Source organism: Crinia signifera, chromosome 1 (genome assembly GCF_055691185.1).
Source record: "Crinia signifera chromosome 1, ASM5569118v1, whole genome shotgun sequence".
Taxonomy (NCBI): domain Eukaryota; kingdom Metazoa; phylum Chordata; class Amphibia; order Anura; family Myobatrachidae; genus Crinia; species Crinia signifera.
Genome location: NC_139217.1, coordinates 415,132,681 through 415,152,501, shown reverse-complemented (window position 1 = coordinate 415,152,501; position 19,821 = coordinate 415,132,681). Strand labels below are relative to the sequence as shown.

Below are 19,821 nucleotides of genomic sequence, written 5' to 3'. Positions count from 1 at the left end.
CGTGATAACAGAATTGGTGATAAAATATAAAGGCACGTTCATTTATACAACTCAAGAATTATTTTGGTCCGTCTTACGTATCTAAGTTCCAAAATAATTAAAATACTCAACAGTAAAAAATTAAACTGGGAGCTAAATGCAATAGGGCGTGAGAATCAGAAAGTGAGAGATTTTGGACGCGTTTTCCCATTTATTTAAAGCGGCGATCATTTACACTGAATAAAACAGGCCGATTTTGCCATGTAATAGATTGCCGCTTTAAAAAAATGGGAAACAGCAAAGACATTGACTTATTTACCATAATTGACCATATATGGCTCATCATCAATCATAAAGCTGTACGGTATAATAACCAATCATGTAAAATAACATATAAAACACACATGGCAAAAATAGTCTCTTACATTGATGTTATAGAATAACCTGGAATTTAAATCAAATCTCCAAATCGCCCTAACCCTTAATGTAAGCATAGATTGTAAGCTCTTAGGACCATAGTATCTGAACTATCATATCTTCTTTTTTTAAGCTTATGCAATAACTGTCTAGGCTTCAGTCTATTGTATTGTGGTAACCGTGTAAACTGATATGGTACGACACAAATAAAATACACGTATAGGCAAATGTATTTAATGCATGAGGGCTGAAGGACTGCTACCCTCTAAGATTAACATATACGATCCACACAAAAGAAAATCTGAATTGCAGATTTCCTCTGTAACCCTTCTCACATGGTGTAGCATCATGATGTCAATAAATGCATCCAAAGAAACAATTAAAAACTATGGTTTTTATTATTTTTTTTCTTTTCACATGTAAAATATAGACAGCTGCTTCCCCCCTTGCTATAATTTATTATGCTGAGGGGGGGAAACAGCGTTCTTTGAAAATATTGAAATCGAATAAAATGGTGTGAGCCCCAGCTGCATCAAAATGAACTTGCTATTTGCATAACCTGCATACGCCATTTGCATAAAGCATGTCTTATTTGTGTCATTAGGAGTCAGCAATGTGGCAGTACAGTATAATGAATGCAAGGAATGCTATTTCCTGAAGCCAGAAAAGGTATGTATTTTAGAGGTATGCTTTCATTTTGCTGGTTAGTCCTGTCTTCTATGGTAAGAGGTTTTTTACTTACTGAATGAATCTGAAGTGTCTCTACAGAAATAATTCCAGCCCAGACTTAGCCATTACAGCCATTCTCAGGAAAGGCATATAATGGTAAAACAAAAAGCCTGCGTTGTACAGCATAGTACTAATCTATACGACTACAGCGTAAAATGTATTTGTCTTCATTATTCAAGGGAAAATCATAACGCTGCGTTCTTTCAGATAAAACACAGACATTTGTCATGAAAAATACAATGCATTTATATGCAAAGTAGAATATTTTAACTCTGGTGCACCACTGGAATGATAGTGTTTAGGCATAATAAGTAGTATTTGCATATTGCTGCATGACGTTCCACATATATGGGTTGTGCTACCTACTTGTACAACACATTCCATTGTTCGGTATACAGCCATTGACTGATTGCAAACAAAATTAATACCTGCAAGCGTAAAACTAAAGAATGCTGACAGGAAAAAAATGCAACTCGGCAAATCATATATAGATATAGATGTATTTAAAGTTAAATAAATATAATGTGACTTTAAGCGGTAATAAATAGTAAATATATATATATATATTATATATATATATATATATATATATTTCTGTGGAACATAAAGATGACAAGCCTTGTGTAGTATGCCTATACAGTACACTGTTTTGTGTGTTTTTTTCTTGGTGCCTTTATGTTGTTGTTTATTCATGTGTGCATCCTTTTGGGCTTTATAATATAGCCATTTTCTTGACGGCACGAAGACATGAGTCCTGTGTTGTTAAAAAACAAGGTCTAACAAGGAACTAAGCATTGCATCCTTTATATGGGAAAATGAATGCAAGTGTTAACAAGGCCTATTCGTCCCCTTTTGTATTTGTTTCTTCATTAAGCCCCAACTAAGCGCTTGCCTCTGTACACAGAAAGATTTGACGTGAAGATGGTATGACAGGCTTGGCTTCTCCCGATGCAGCTGGCATTACTGATGCCCAGAGCCAGAGCCCGTTGTAGTGGGATCATGAGAGATTCGTTCAGAACACAGTTTGCCTGTCAGTTTCCCATGCGCCTCAGAGTGCTGAGCTCTACCCCTGAATCCCCCTAATGAGAAGTGCAGGACAATACCAGTATTGTTGTTTCCTTTCGAAATCTTGTGGAAAGAACAATTGCTGTTTACCCAAGCATTTGTACTACCCAAACTCTGCTGATAATTACTTCTAGAGCCCTGATTAACTCTGCTCTCCGCTTTAGCACAAAAGACCATTGAACTAGGCACAGGACAGAGCTTTCTCTACCATGGTCTTTTAACAGTTTTCAGGGGTATGTTTGAGGACTTCTACTTATCACAGAACAAGAGCCTACAAACCTGTTTTACACACGGCAAATTAAATGCTGACAAACATTTGCTAAATCTGAACGTTTTCATAATGGAGAAATTCTCCTAGTAATCAATGGCTGTTATTTTATTTTAGCATGCCCCTCGCTGACTGACGGATCATGCAGTTGGAAATTATTGTGCCAAAAATACGCTGCCAACTGATCCCTATTTCACTAGTTCCTTTGTATGCCTTGATAGGCCGTACAGAATTTCCTTTCTATGCGAGAATCTTTTACCCTTTTTTGTCTTTATCTATGATTTGGGTAATAATTTCAGTCTGTCAAATCTCAGGCAATAGTCACCTCCCCCATACAGTTTGCTTGGAGCTCTATGCAAAATAGCATCATGAATATGCGTAATTATGGAGATTCATGGTAATTTTTCAGGGTTATCCAATGTGACGTTTATAGGACAGCAGCATATATCAATTTAAATGGAGGTGACAAACACTGTAGCTTTTTTGTTTCTATAGTATTTTCAATATCCATGTGGCATCTCAGGGGAGTAGAGACAAATTGCACACACACACACACACACAATCAAATATTGTGTGTGTCGCATGTGCACGTGCGTGCATTCGCTTATATATGTTTATATATATATAATGTATTGCATCATAAAATGGCTCGGTCTAATTAATATTTTATTTATATGTGAATGGCTCTAAGTTGAAGTTTTGACACGTAATTAAGAAAAAACCCGTAAGGAAATATTAATGTATGGCGTCGCTATGAAGACATTTAATCTACAGATTTGATCGCTAGTTTGATATATATTTACTGAAAGTGCGTCATTATAAACGTTAATTCGTTAAAAGGATAAGATGGTACCAGATAATCTAGCTATACCCTACAACACACCTATTTTAGTTCACAGGTGACAGGTAAGAACAAAAAAGTTTTAATACATTTAAATATAAAGACTAGTGACAAAAAGGCACATTTTGGCCAATCTGAAGTATAAGCCAATGAAAAAATATGAACAGTGGCTTCATACATGACAGCAACTTCTATAATTACAATTTCCTCTGCCTAATGTATTTTAGTTATTGTAAATATACAAATTTACTGTACAGAATATTTTTTATCAATGCACGTGCTGGTGTAGTATTCCTTCATATATGAACTCAAACACACACATACATGACATACATAAGTGCATATCTAAACACACATTCTTTGTTTATACACACAAATAGACAATGTATGTTATGCCTAAAAAAATCTGTGTATGTAAATATATATATATATATATATATATATATAGATATAGATAGATAGATATATTCTGCATATATATTTTATGTAGTAAATGTCTTAAATGTGTAATTATTTATCAGAACAGTTCCATTTTCTGTGCTCTGGATTTAAGAGGCCGCCACACAATCTAGCATACTCTTCATATAATTAGTGATGCCTGCTGCGGAAGATAAGTAGCAAGCGAAGCAATGAATAATGACACCACATATAACTGTGTAATATTCAGAAAGCCTAGCTGCATAGGAGAAAAACAATATGGCAGAATATGCTGAAAATAGAGCGGAGCGCCACTTTTACAATGATCACAAAATAAACATTGTACATCATTAACACCATCACGCTGACGTTTATTCAAACCCAAACTAGCCAGTGTAAAAAGATCAGATACGGCTATCAGAATATGTATTTCCATGAATTTCATATGATAAAGTAGCCACATTCATAATGGAAATTAATTTAACCCTCAAAGCACATGAGATTCCAATGTAATGTGTATGGACAGTAAATATCTCCAGATTTAATGTATTTGCTGTCCTATTAACTAAACTGGATGTGTTTTGCCTACACATGTATGAAACAATTTCATTCAATTGTATATAACAAAATAATTTAAGGAAAATTCATCCAAATATATAATGACACATGCACACGTGCGCGCAAACACACACACACATTTGTATACATACATAACTTTACTTATATCGGTGTATAAAGTGTCGGTTATCTATGAATATACCATGTATATTACCAATGTTCTGCTATTATATTTTTATAGTACAACCTTCATTTATGATTGTGATTTACTGAATGAATGGCCTCCTCTGTTTCCATATGTAGGTTATGTCATTTCAATTATGATCGTTAGCAAACGCGTTATCCAGTTATTATTGTTCTTTCAATATTGAGAACACATTTTTATTAAAAAAAACATATTTATAGCATAAAATGTCTGAATTCTTCAGAAGCAATAGGATATATACTTTAACAATAACTGATATCGAAGCAGTCATCGGTAAAGCTATCAAAAAGTGTAATCTGGCAAAGGCATTGAATTCAGTGCTGTTATAGGTGTTGTGGTATCATGGTTACATAGGTTGCGATTGCAAGCTCTGGAATTCAAAAAGACTTGCAGATCACTTGTTCTTTGCCACTGTAATACCAAAAACAATCTCATCACATGAATATTTAAACATGAATGAATTCACATAAAGTAGGTGACTTCCATAGGAAAAAAAAAAGAGAGAGAGAGAGAGCGAGAGCTGGCAGCATTTTAATGATAGAACAGGGGCACTGTGTCTTTCCAGTCTTTCCTAATCACGTGACTCGTTCTGTTTTCAGTTCATACAGCAATCTTTGCATAAACCGCCGCAGATTACTCAGCAACCGTTTTTTGCTAATTAAAGAGAGAGATTGTATTTGCTCATGCAGACCGCCGTTCTACGCTGACCATACCTACAGTGCTCAAGTATAGTCTCATGTTGATAACATAATGCAAAATAAATTAATGGGGGGAACACAACCCATCTAATGTTGTATGTATATATATATATATATATATATATATAATATTTATTCATGTCTAATATCATTCATATGTAAGCAAACTTTCCTTTCAAGAGATCCGTGAAATGCATGTTAAACGAATGCTCTAAATCCTATAAGAAAATCAGTTTAATTTAATCCCAGATATTCTTCAGCATGCAAATGAATGCTTGAGGTTTCCCTCGACCCGCTGTCAAATAGACAGCCAATTTACACTCACTGGCATACTGTATGTGTTATGGGTTCTCTGATCACCCCTCCCCCTCTATCTCAAGACTTGGTCTCAGCTGCCTGCCCTTCACAGAAAACCACAAACCAAGGAAACATATCAGTGGTAGCGCCCTGTAAATTAACTTGACATTTGATGTAGAAAAAAAAACCTAAAAGCTTACAAAAGACATTGAAAACAAAAGCCACTCAGTACCAACAGTACATACAGTATATTGCGGATTTAAGAGCTCTAGAAAAGGGTGATTTCCTTGTAGCCATATTCAGCGTGTATAAACATCACTTTCTTTGTTAAGATAATTCATTCATTCCCTGTTAAAGGTATAGGCATCGCTTAATAAACATAGGCCATATCGCATGCAACAAAATATGCTGCAACTCTACGCTATCTGCACTGACAGCTTGCTCATCATGCACGTTCCTGTTAATAATGAATGGAAAGGATAAATTGTTGATTAGAGAAGACCGTTAATGTATGGATGGAAGAATGCATGGCGCCTGCAGTACTGTATTTACTACATGTCATAAAAGCTGAACCTTGTCGTGTGCTTCATATGTTTCTGAAAAGAAACTGAAAATGCATTAGGCTGTGGAATACATAATTACTCTATATCAGCAGCTATATTCACTAAAGGTGAGGCTCTCTGTATTTAGGCTATTAGACATGCAGGAATGTTAACATTGCATTATTATGCGTTATTGTGACTGCTGTGTCCTTCTGCCTCCTCCCGTCATCTCCCCCTTTCTCTGTCTGTGCAGAGCTTGCATTATAGCATCTAGCCAATGCCTGGCCCTTTGGTGTGCAAGCATACAGACACACTGGTGAAACAGACTTTGTGCCTGTGCTTACAGTATACAGCTACATGATAACATAGACATTGTTCTAGTGTTTTTCTTTACTAAGAAACTTTCCCTTCGTTAAACCCATCGTTCAAGAAGTGTACAATACTCAGTAGGATGAAAGAGAAAGAACAAATCAGGAATCCCTCTTATCTTTTAAAATAGGTGACATGCCTTGGCTCTGAGTTCGCCAACGATAAATAAGATGACCTAAAAATTACAGATTTGCCTAAAATGTTGCCTAAAAATAGAAAGGTCTATTTTTTATTTTTTTATTGCAACCTTAATTATTATTATTATTATTATTATTATTATTATTTATACTGTCTCCAAATTGTGTTTTGGCCACCTGCTCAATGTTTAGTTGATATCGCGTCCACTGAATAGTCCAAATAAAATCTAATAGCAATTGTTACTATTGTATGGGTAAATCATTGGGAGGTGATGCTCTAAATTAAAATGTTATTAGTACAACACGTGTAGCTGAAGTAGTAAGTACATAAAATTATACGGAGTTGTTCATTTTATTGAGAGTCAATAAAAGCTTTTTGCTGTACCATCTATTTGCAATTCATATTGTAGCAGCGTTCATTGTATTGTGAATCCCTTTCATTGCTTAGGGATGGGAGGCTGGCATACAGTGCAGTCGGGCAAAAACACAGCCCCTTATTAGCAGCACAGCATTTGTGAGGAGAAGAGTGCAAAACACATACGATCGTTGTAATATCACAGATGTAATATTTTATGCATATGCATAAAATATTACCCGAACTAATGATAACGCTAACCTTATTGGTACAAAAATAAAAAAAAGGGAAATGTTTTCGTTTTGGCCTTTAAAGAAGCCCCGTATGAAGCCATCTAAAGACGTTTGAGAGATGAAATATACACAGGCATAAAATATTTAAATTCAGAATTCCCTCATCTTTCTAGTTCTGCTAGGTTTCAAAACGCCCTCACGCACAATGCTATGGCTGATTTAACTTAATTTGCATACGTTCAGTATGCATACGCTCTTTGTTCTCCTGAAATGGAACACAGTATGGTGACAAAGCAAAAGCGAAATGCAGCAAGCGTTGTCCTGTGCTTTTTACATAAAGCTATCCTATTGCGATTGAAATACTTTCTTCATGGCTTTACTTGCATTTCATAGATAGAAAAGCAAGATCTCTTGCAATCACTAATGATTAGAACCTTTGTAGAAATGTAGAGGTTTAATACATCCAGGCCAATGTAGGAATACAATCTGGAATATTCGCCTTACAAAAGAAAAACTGGATTTAGGCTCCTTTTTTAGGCTTTTACTTTGTTATTTGACTGTACATTTTTCATGTGGCACAGAGAGTCCATTTTTATTTTAAAGAGATACAGTATAGGAAAAATTTGAATTTGATGTTCCTTTTGCAGGAGCAAATTTTAGCACTTTCCTTCCACAGGGGTTTTGATTAAACAATAGTGAACATTATCAAGGTTTTGACTTTGCATTTATTAATTGATATGATACTTTAACAATGTGCAAAAGGTTCGGAATTACAGTATGCCCATTCCAGTTGTTGTTCTTGTGACAACCATAGTATCATGAAAATAATGCAAAAGTATGTCTAATAATTGTTTAAACACCTGTAAATAATATCTGTAAACAGTTATTTCTTGTCTTATCACTTAAATTCCCCGAGTTTTGATAACACTTCAAATATATTAAAAAGTGGCATATAAATAAGTATTAACACTTTACCCTACTGTCAATTATTGTTCTCAGAAGAAAGTTGGAGATTTGTATTATCCTTAGAATTTACAGTAGATGGCATTTTATACTATGTAATAAGGTTCCTTCCACAAGTACTATCTGTTTTATGGTTACCAACAACTTGCTATAGATAGATAGATAGATAGATAGATAGATAATAGATTACATTGTTCATATAATGACCCCATTACTAAATGTCCCTGGTATGTGGGCAAAGTTTATGTTATTCCAGGTACCTCTTAAAGTCGCTGGTGGCTGTGGGGAGTAGTGGTCCATCCTTCTCCGAATGAATTAGTGTAGTTTGTGGTGGAGATGAAATGAGCAAGCCAGGTGAAGTGGTAGGTGGCAATGGTATAAGCTTGGAGTAAGTGGCAAGTCCACAAGGTGATTTGGAGGGGTTAAGGACTGGTCTGATCACAGTGGTGTAGTGGTGGTATAGATTATCCAATACAAATGGGTGATGGAAAAGGCTAACGTTTCACTGCTTGCAAATGCAGTTTTTTCAAACAAATTAGAAAAATGACAGTTACGAGCTGGTTGGTAGTTTATCTCTCGCAATTTTATATCTCTGCAATTTTTTATAAATACCCCTATTAGAGAGAAATTAGTAGCAAAAACATGGCCAGAATAAGTATCATTGTACAATAATATAATTTCTGTTTTTATAAAGCACAGTATGACATTGTGTATATATCTTCCTTAAGATTGATAGAAAAATATCTATTTTCATGGAACATTTGTAATATTTTATTCCATTATGATTGCTCTTTTCAGATTGGCATTTAGCTGATTTATAAAATGAAAGTCATTGTGTATATTCCATACTATTCTTGTAATGCATTTATTTTACGCATATAGATGAAATTCTAATTGCCGAGCTGCACAGTTATGTTACAAGCTGTCATCACAGCATCTAAGTGTGGATACATGCACCATGCAGTCACTGGGAAATATTATACATAAGGCTGGTCTGGCCCACAAGGGTACAGGGGAAATCACCAGTGGGCCCCACCTCCTCCACTAGGGATCAGGTCACCAGGTTAAATTATATGTATTTGTACATGTAATATGCCACCTCAGAGCCATCCAGTCATACCAATCCAGGGGCACCATGCTCCAAACTCTTGTAAGCCTTGGCGTGGGTCCAATAATTAACTAATATAGAGCCACACGATAATGGCTCCTACTTAAATATACCTAAACTAAGAGCTGTCTATCTAGAGCAACCCCATAATTCTCTATATGGCATGTCAGGACCGGCACCTCCTCCTAATGCTAGCTCCCTTATGCCTCTCACAACAGATGTAAATACTGGCAGACGCTCAATCAGTTTAGTGAGATCACTCAGGTGCACGAAAGGGAGGAGTGATCTTGAATCACTGCGGGGTAGATGTTGGAAGCAGTGATAAGGGAGGAGAAGTGATAAAGTGCCTGGTACATTATCATTGGCCAATCAGCTCCTAACTGTTCTTTTTTAAACCCAGCATGTAACTTAACAGTCAGGAGATGACTGGCCGGTGATAAAGCACCAGGTACTTTATCACTTCTCCTCCCTTATCGCTTCTTCATACATCTACCCCTCAATGATAACAGTAACCAGATTGAAAAAGCACTGTTAGTAGAATTTAAAGATTTTTGATACATATATTTGCAAATACATTGGTAAGCCCAAGCCATCTGTCAAGGCTTCTCTGAGTATTGAGGCACCCCAAAAATCAGCATAAGCCATAAAGCTCAGAGCAGCGCACCAGTGAAAAAACTAAAGTGTTAATAAGTGTTAGTATGTGTAAGAAACCAGAGCTAAGTAATACAAAACTGATGATGCGAATTAAATGTTAAAGGAATAGTGTTAGTGAGATTATTAGTAGGAGAGAAGTGTTAAATAGAATGTAATAATGTGCCAACTCAGGGCCACCTAGCCACACCAATCCAGAGATACCGCACCCCAAGCCCATGTTAACCCCAGTGCGGGTCCTATAAGTACCTAGGTTATTATTCATTTAAACATGAGAAAGGGATTTGTTTTTCTAGACAAGAAAAAGAAAATTAAATTCCAGCAACAATTTTAATGGCCTGGCAAGAGAGACTTACACCCTTCATAATAACTAAATGCATCACATTAAGGTGTTTCTTAGGTACTTGTGTATTATCTGGGCGCCCAATGTTTAAATTGTATGCCAGTACCTAAAGCATGCGATGCGACGCGATTTGTCGCAATTTCCCTTCAAATTCCCTTGAGGTCAAAATCGCGTCGCATTGTATGCTATTGTATGGTATACAATGCGACACAATGCGACGCGATTTTGCCTAAATGCCCCCATTTTTATATGTACAGGCACCATGATGCCTGTAAAATATGTGAAATGGCCCCCCAGACCACATTTTTAATTGTATACCCATCCTGATGGCTAAATGCCCCCCATTGTTAATGCCACCCCACTATCAACGCCAACCCGAAGTGTGGCAAGCGCAGCGAGCCCGTGAGGGGCGGCGGTACGCATCCTCCAACCTTTTCATACCCCCACTATCCACATCGGCGTGGAGTTGATTCTATATAGTGCGGCGAGCGCAGCGAGCCACTGAGCCTGAAGCGTGGCGAGCGCAGCGAGCCCCGTGTGGGGCCGCGTATTGCTTCACATGTAATTCACATTGGGGTAGTGGGGGTATAAAAAGGTCGGAGGACGCTCACCGCCGCCCCTCGCGGGCTCGCTGCGCTCGCCACGCTTCGGGTTGGCGTTGATAGTGGGGTGGCGTTAACAATGGGGGGCATTTAGCCATCAGGGTGGGTATACAATTAAAAATGGGGTCTGGGGGGCCATTTCACATATGAAACAGGCATCTGGGTGCCTGTACATCTAAAAATCGCGTCAAATCGTGTCGCATCGCATGCAATATGATTGTATGCGATGCGATACAATTCGATTTTAAGGTGCGATGAAGAAAATCGGGCGCCCAGATAATACACAAGTACCGTTTCTTAACTTGCAGTCCTTCTCTGCATTACACACAACTGTGATGTGCCAATACAATGATTCAGCAGCGTCCACTCTGTCTGTCACATTGCATGTCCATCCAACCACCTGAAAGGGAAGAACACTGACCAACATGAACAGAATACAGTAACAGAACCCCCTAACTTACTCGCAAACAACATAGCAAACAATAATGTTCTATGAAGGTAGACAATAATGTTCTATGAAGGTAAAAACAAATGCATAAAAACCGTCATAGACTCCAGAAGCCAATAAGGGTCTAGGGAGGGAAAAACTTGTAAGTCCCTCCTCACCCACACTGTTAATGGTAAGGAGCACATACAACAAGGGGATTATCTCACATATACCTCTTGAAGTTATCAGATTTTCATTGGCCTGAGGTTTTAATGCTATCCAATGGTAATCCTTTTTCTTCTGGCAAAATAACCACTCCTATATAAAAGGAGATAATTCCAACATCTGCAGCATACAGGCCAATTCCGACTATGCAACTCTTACACAGAGGGCCTTATTCTAGTTCACTCTTTCTGACAAAATCCTTCTTAGATGGACAAAACCATGTGCACTGCAGGTGGGGCAGATGTAACTTGTGCAGAGAGAGTTAGATATGGGTGGGGTTTAACTTCAAAGTGAGATCTATATTGCAGTGTAAAAATAAAGCAGCCAGTATTTACCCTGCACAGAAACAAAATAACTCACCCAAATCTAATTCTCTCTGCACATTTTACATCTGCCCCCTGCAGTGCACATGGTTTTGTCCATCTAAGAAGGATTTTGTCAGAAAGAGTAACTAGAATAAGGCCCCTAGTACTAAATTGGTACTGTTTGCAATAAAAATTGATAATAATTGTATTTATTTAGTGCTCTTATTTCCAGTAAAACACAATGCACCTGCGTAACAACCACACACACTGCCACCATGAGGTTAAGTGGGCAAGACAAATTTTCCATTACACTGGCCCTTATTCTGATCGGTGCGGATTTCTCGCGGGGCGTATGCATGGTAATGAAGCCGTGACGCTTGTGTAGGGGGCGGGCATCTGACATCGCCGGATGTCAGCTGCCCGCCCCCATACATGATTTCATACGGACAAGTGTCCGTGTGGTCTAGGGTGGCGGGCGCTGGTGGAGCGTGCGGCCCTGCATTCGATGTTCGGCGACCATCGAATGCAGGGGCTGCTCCCAAGATGGAGGAGGCGTATCCCCGTCCACTTTCATGCGGACTGCCACATATCCGCGTACGGACGGAGGTGGCGATCCGTATGGAAGGCGGGGATTCGCCTGCACGGTCCTGGCCGCATATTCTGATCTGGCCGCACCGATCAGAATAAGGGCCATAGTCAGAGTAAACCCAAGCCCTGTGGAAAAACTGGTCTGTTTTTGACTGCTGAACCATAAACAATACAGGAACTTAACCAATCCACTCATTTTGAAAAAGTAGCTCATTGATCCTTATGATTTATGTATTATTATCTATGATAGATTCCATAACAAATGCTAAGCTAAATAACTTTGGGTCGATTGCATCCACCACTACAGCACCAATCAATTAATAGCCCCAATAGCTTGATGTTGATGGAAAGCCTCCTTTAGAGGAGATGAAACCCCATTTCAGGGCTGTCCTAACTAACTTGGTATGATTGGTTCCCCATTAGTTTAGCAAAGTTTAGCAATAAAGCCCCCCTCGCCCTGCCTTCATCCTGCTGGGAATTGGGACACAAATATCTCTTGACTGATTACTTTCATTATCTTCTGCAATCCCAATATGAAACCAATTCTTGCAAAGCAGCTTGATAAGTTTGCGATGTGGTCAGAGATAGGGATCTCATTCCCATTCCTATAATTTTGTCTGGCAAGCTGCTACAAAGTAGAAGGGTACAAGTCTCTCATAAGTATCCCCTCAAATTGTCCTCAACAGCGAGGGTCAAGAATCTAGGTCAAAAGAGCCCTATGCACTAGCAAATGAACCATGGGCTGGGAAGACACACTGCTATTTTATCATCCTGAACCATCCAGAGATTGTTGTACCCAGTGGCGTAACTATAGCACCGCAGCCCCCGCGATCGCGGGGGGGCGCTATGCATGTGCGGCCGCCGGGGGCTGCAGTGCTATAGTTACACCCCGCCGCCCGCCGCACCAACCCCTGCATACCCCCCCATCCCCAGTCTTTACCTGTGTTCAGTAATCAGTACGTACGCGCTGGTCCCGGCTCCCTTCTTCTTCTATGAGGACCACCACAAAATGTCCGCCCCCATTTAGCAGACAGTTCTCTGAAACTGTCTGCTGTATGGGGGTGGACATTTTGTGGTGGTCCTCATAGCAGAAGAAGGGAGCCGGGACCAGCGCGTACATACTGAACACAGGTAAAGACTGGGGATGGGGGGTTTGCGGGGGTTGGTGCGGCGGGTGGTGGGCGGAGGGGCGGGTGGGTGGCTGGGCGCCCTCCCTTTAACGGCGGGGGGGCGCCCAAAATGTAGTTACGCCGCTGGTTGTACCAGAATGCTACCGGTTTATTATGCAGGAATTCCTTCCACACCTTTTGAATCTCAATATTTGGGAACAGCTAAAACAAAACAATTCTTATAATTAGAACCTTATGATAACACAGCAACAATTTTATAAATAAGCACTAAAAACTTCTCCAACACTCATTTTATTGGACTAACCCAAACCAGCCTCAGATGACATCGCCTTTGCTTCTCTTGCACTATATTTGAAAAGGATATCTCCGCCACCCCGCTTGGCTACAGCTGTGGATCATCACTCCCTCACTTTGGACATCATTCAGCACTTTGTGCCCAGCTTTCTAAACTCTTGGGATGTTTAGGAATTCCCTGGCCTACTACTAAGGTGGACGGTAATTACATCTTATTCATTGACTTTTACAGTGGCCCCTACCCACCCTGAGGCACTATAGGAATGGATAGTCCCACCACCCAATCTCTCCCTGTGGGAGGCCTTATTTTATTTTGTCTTAATCTAATATGTGCACTAATAGTGTTATTTATAGCAGATATATGATTAATTGGTCATGAATGTATTATATTAAATTGCATTTTATTGTGAAGTCCGATTTTTCACAAATCTTTCACAAAAACTCTCTTACTTAAGAGTCATTAGCACTGCTACCACCACTCTTTTTTCCATTAAGAAATAGTCCCAATGCCCAAATTCTGGTTGATAGCAATAGGTTGATTCTATATCCCTTTTTCACAAAAGGGCTCCTCATCAAATGATTCTACTGCCTTTCTTGGCCGTATTAACAGAAGTCTGATCTTCCTTCATAACCATAGGTGTGCACACATTGAGTGTTAAGGGTGCACAGGCACCCCCTAATGCTGTGCCCCCACCCCACACTTATTGTTGCTAGTAATACTAGCAATACCTTTTACCAAAGTCTTTTGCTTTTTAGACCTGTATTCCATTAAAATAAGCGCCCATCAATCATTTATGTGTGTTTTGCATTATTAATTGTATTACACCATTGTCATATCACTACACATCTGTGTCATCCAGATATGATTTTGACTTTATTTACACATAATGTTACAGAGTAATTAGAAGATTAAAACTGAAATAGGCAGGATATAATGGTGTGGCTGAGAGATGTTTTATATTGTAGTGAGTGCACGCCTCATTGGCGGTGTTAGACAGACCCAATGGCGTGTTAGACATGCCCAATAGGTGGTGCTAGGCACACCGCTTTGACAGTGCACCCCCTAATAAAATTAGCTGCGCACGCCTACGTTCATAACCTTGCCCCCCACCCAGCATATCCTGGGTGGATTTCACATTCCAGGGAACACCCAAGCTAATCCTGTGACAAGCAAATGAAAACCCACTAAAAACCCAAAGCACAAAAACTATGTCAGTCAGAATACCATTCCAACCATTTAGCCACAGCATCAAATTTAACATGCAATAATATTTTGTTTAGTGCCAGTCCTGGATAGACTTCACTGAGTACCCCATCACAGTCTTTAGTGGTGTACATACAGTACATTGCAATTAGGATTGATGAAAGGAAAATGGAAACTTTGCAAGCACTGTCCGTTGGTAAATGAAATCACTTACCTCCAGTCTTCCTTGGGACTTCACTTGGGGTGAGTCTGCCTTAGACACTGGTCCAGAAATTACATCCCCAACTTCATCCTATGAAAAATCAATTTTACCATCATATTGTTCAGTCCTATATGTTCATCACAAACACTTTACATGTCTCCCCATAAACATATACACATCCCTTGGATGAGATGCATGAATGTAGTTAATAATGTTTAAGCTGTATAATACACTGAAAAAACAAACATACTGTAGCTTTCAGCTAGTTGGGTACTCCTCTTTGTGCACCTCTTTCCCCATACACTACCATTTTGCTGCACACAAAGGGGCCTGATATTGAGTTCTGCACAAAAGCAAAAGTAGTTAATTTTACATCCTGGCAAACCACAATGCACTGCAGGTGGGGCAGATTTAAAATGTGCAGAGAAACTTGAACTAGCCAAATAAGTTGCAGTGTAAGTTGTCCAGCATCAGTGGTGCTGAGAGCCTGGGTTGGGGACTCTTTGCTCAAGTCCCGGGTCCCACTGCTGCACTCCTTGGGTGGGATGTATCAACAGATATCGCCGCCTCTCGCCACGCCCCCGCCGCGATGCCAGCGCATATGTAGTAACATATGCGGCTGGCATCGCACTGCGGCGCTGCTGCTGCTCCCTGACCCCGCTGCGGCGCTGCTGCTGCTACTGGGCCCTGACAGCGAGCAGCGGGTGAGTCCAGGAGTGGGGGCTGTGTTTTTTTTTGGGGGGGAGGGGGGTTTGGCGGGGGTAGGGAGCACCCACCAAGAAAACAGGAAATTGGCGTCCCTGTATATATATATATATATATATATATATATATATATATATATATATATATATATATATATATATATATATATATAGTAACACTGTAGGGGAACTGGATGCCTTTTCCTGGGGTAGAAGGCAGCAAGCAGCAGCTGAGAAATCATACAAGTCCAGTTTTATTCAGCAGAAAATAAAAATGAACAACAAAAGAAATTACCTTGCCTGTCCGGCACTAACTAAACACAGGATATTCCTAACTATCTCTGCACACACTGATCAGTCCAGGAGCTCTCCATGGGCCTTGCACAGCTACAAGTGCTGATTATCCCTCTGTGAGGCCAAACACCTGAGCTGGGCCTTACTCAGCTTTAACAAAAAAGAAACATTCTCATAGAAGTTTTCCTGTTTCTAAAAGGTGTAAGACAAGAACCTGGGACAAATATATACCTGCCCTCAAACACTATTCCAGTGTTCTTGTCACTATATATATATATATATATATATATATATATATATATATATATATATATATATATGTAGAAGAAAGAGAGAATGGCGCAAGCGAGTCAGATGAGGGTAAAAAGTAATTTACTCATGAAATAAAAGCTCACATACATATAAATTAGCAGCAATCAGCTTGCCCGGTAATTAGAGTCCTTGGATGCAGCCTTCAGTCAGGGGAAGCCAGGACGTAGTTCCCCGCCGTTGGTGCTTCACTTGCTCGGACCAGGAACAACACAAGTTGTAAGGAGACAGCCCAACCTCAACGCGTTTCGTCACGTGATGGACTTCGTCAGGACGAAGTCCATCACGTGACGAAACGCGTTGAGGTTGGGCTGTCTCCTTACAACTTGTGTTGTTCCTGGTCCGAGCAAGTGAAGCACCAACGGCGGGGAACTACGTCCTGGCGAAGTCCATCACGTGACGAAACGCGTTGAGGTTGGGCTGTCTCCTTACAACTTGTGTTGTTCCTGGTCCGAGCAAGTGAAGCACCAACGGCGGGGAACTACGTCCTGGCTTCCCCTGACTGAAGGCTGCATCCAAGGACTCTAATTACCGGGCAAGCTGATTGCTGCTAATTTATATGTATGTGAGCTTTTATTTCATGAGTAAATTACTTTTTACCCTCATCTGACTCGCTTGCGCCATTCTCTCTTTCTTCTACATGCACTATTTGGACGTCATTTGAGCCTTGGTCAGGCTCTATGAGAGGAAAGGCTGCAGACATACCGACAGGAAAAAGCACTTTTTATTTGTAAAGTGGCTGTGCGCGGTTGGACTCCCAAACTTGCTATATATATATATATATATATATATATATATATATATATATATATATATATATATATATATATATATATATATATACAGGTTGAGTATCCCCTATCCGTGCATCCCTTATCCGAATTATTCCAAAAACCGTGGTTTTTGGAATCATTCGAATTTATTATTATTTTTTTAACCCCTAACCCTCTTTTCATACTTACCAAGTCCCCGGGCGTCCACAGCAGGCCTCCGGCATCTTCTCCAGGGTCTCCAGCGGTCCCAGGAATGCATTGCGCGAGTGTGCGCGCGCGCCGGTGACGTCACCGGTGCGCGCGCACACTCGCGCAATGCATTCCTGGGACCGCTGGAGACCAGGAGAAGATGCCGGAGGCCTGCTGTGGACGCCCGGGGACTGCGCGGACGCCGAGGGACGCCCGGGGACCATCAGGGGACAGGTAAGTATGGCTTAAAAAAAAATATTCTAAAAACCGGAAAATTCCCCTATCCGAAATGCTCGCGGTCCCGAGCATTTCGGATAGGGGATACTCAACCTGTATATATATTAAACCCCCCCTGCAGTTACCCATTGACAACACTTATACTGCCTTTACCCTGTGTTTTGACAGTGTAATATTCTCCTCGCCAGTTATGACAGGTGGGATGGGGCCCCCTGTCTAAAGTGACCTGGGGCCCCCCAAAGGCTTACTAAAGCCCCCCAAAGGCTTACTCCAGCACTGCTCGACACACTATGGATGGAGAAATAAGAACACGTTGGTTAAAAAAAATTGTCTGTCGGCCAATAGTGGTTTACCTATTGACTGTCAACCCATCAACCGGAACCAGTTGGGAGGGACACCCTTAGATCAAGTCCAACCCCAGACAAACAGAGGAATTGGTCTTGTATGTGAGCACAATCAGTGATGAATATGATGATAGTGTTGCTTCTCTAAGGCAAGGAAAATATTAATATATTATACAGTGACTACTAAATATTCTGTCTGTTTTAATAACTTTGACAACACAATAATGTGTGAAATAAGAACATTAGATCCCCAATAGTAAATAGTAAATGTCTTCTAACACAATACAACCTTCAGGAAAACAAATAAAACAATATTATGAAACATCGCCAATTAACTACAATGCCTACGACAACTAGATTGCAAACTCTGAATGTAGAAATCTGTAATAATTATCCTCTCCTGGGATACAGCACATAAATGCTACATTATATTCTTCGTGGAATGAAAACATGGCTTTCAGAATATGATAATAATAATTGTCAATATTTTCTTCACTTGGTATTTTATTCTAAATATTATTAATATTACTAATTGATGAGAAAAATGTGCCCAAATGAAATATTAATATTGCATTATTGTATATCTATCTTGACTGATAATAGAAGGTGGATGACTTTGGAGCTGACATCCAGTCACTAGTGCGAAATGTGTTCCTGGCATTGCAGCAGTCATGGTCATGAGTCATCTCCTTGAGTCATATTCCTTCAATTACATATTTCCATGTTTGGAAAAGAATCAGAACTAGGAAATGGCAACACTTATACACAATAGATATGTGGGACAGGAGCACCATGCATTTTTACTTTTATATTTCCTGATTGATAACAATATTAAATAAATGTAAGATAAATAATGTAAGATTAATGTAAGATGAAAATAAGTAAATATACTAATTATGTTAGCAACCTATCTACTTGTGAGTAGAAGATTTCGGTAATCATTTATGCATTAACTGGAAGCTATCCATCACTAGCCATTGAACTGCATTGTATTATCACATTGTAGAAATCTTCATAAAGTTTGTATCCTTGAATGTAAACCAGCTAGGGTTACCACCTTATCCCTTTAATTCCGGACACATATTAATTACACAGGTTCTGTGGCTGGCTGACTTCAAGACTCCATTTCAACTGTTTTTTTGTTTTTTTTACAGCCATCAAGACACCATTTCAACTGTTTTTTTAAACAGCCACAGAACCTGTGTAATTAATATGTGTCCAGAATTAAAGGGATGAGGTGGTAACCCTAAAACCAGGGCTCAACAAAACCCTTGGGTCAGGTCACCATGGCGACCAGATTCTGCTTCCAGGCGACCAGATTTGCCAGGAAGCAGATCACGCTGGGCAGAGAGGTGGCTTGGTTAATGCAACAGCCGGGACGAACGGTGGACAACCCACACTTCTCAGGCTATATCAGAGCAGGTCCACGGCGTTGCAAGGGTATGATATCAAGATATCAAGGTGGAGTGGTGCAGACCCTGCTATACACATCCAGTGACCCTGATCCAATCCATTACAATCCAGCAATTGTCTTCTATCAGCCTTGGAATACCATTTGGGGATAAAATACAGCAATACCCGCAACCTGTTACACTACGCTCTGTGGATACCATCCAGCCAAATCCCTCCTACTGGTTCAAGGAAGATAGGTATATCCTGCCTGCTGCTACCATACAGCCATCTACCATCTTTCCGGAGGCAAGAAACCTCACCAGCAGTATTTTGGCAATCCACATTTGATTACATCCGTTTGAAAGACAATGCAAACTACCAGGACTGATATCCATTGGACATTCAAGGATCTGAGGTCAAGGGTGAA

The 19,821-nt window shown here is 39.8% G+C and overlaps 1 long non-coding RNA gene across 2 annotated transcripts in view; it reads left to right on the top strand.

The window, feature by feature from the left end:
- Positions 1 to 940: 940 nt before the first annotated feature.
- LOC146017620 (uncharacterized) overlaps positions 941 to 19,821 on the top strand; it is a 57,806-nt gene continuing 38,925 nt past the window's right edge. For both annotated transcript variants that reach the window (XR_014450496.1, XR_014450490.1), the window contains exon 1: positions 941 to 1,065. This is a non-coding gene — a long non-coding RNA (uncharacterized LOC146017620). The remainder of the gene's footprint in view (positions 1,066 to 19,821) is intronic.